This window comes from Arachis duranensis, chromosome 6, assembly GCF_000817695.3.
Source record: "Arachis duranensis cultivar V14167 chromosome 6, aradu.V14167.gnm2.J7QH, whole genome shotgun sequence".
NCBI lineage: Eukaryota > Viridiplantae > Streptophyta > Magnoliopsida > Fabales > Fabaceae > Arachis > Arachis duranensis.
This window is the reverse complement of record NC_029777.3, coordinates 21,285,784-21,286,145: the sequence shown is the minus strand read 5'-3', so window position 1 is coordinate 21,286,145 and position 362 is coordinate 21,285,784.

Sequence of the window (362 nt, the reverse complement as noted above, 5' to 3'; positions counted from 1 at the left end):
ACCTCCGAGCTTGTCTAATATGAAACAAAGTCCGTTCTATTTCCGGATCAAAAGGGACTAAGCTCGGGTTCGGTTGTGAACGCGTCATGCAATGAAGGAGAAATGAAATTCATTGTAACGAATGAGGGGTTAGTCACTTGAATTATTTACAATGAAGTGCAACTATGTACATATATACACGCTTAATCCAAACAATAACATGGCACACTAAGCAAATTTCCCCGGCAACGGCGCCATTTTGACAAATGAATTTTTTTCGGTATAGAATTTATCAAGTGATCAATCGTAGTATAGTCTAAACCAACGCAAAATCCATCATCAAACAAATCTACAATCTATATCTGAGAGTACTAGTCTCCCCA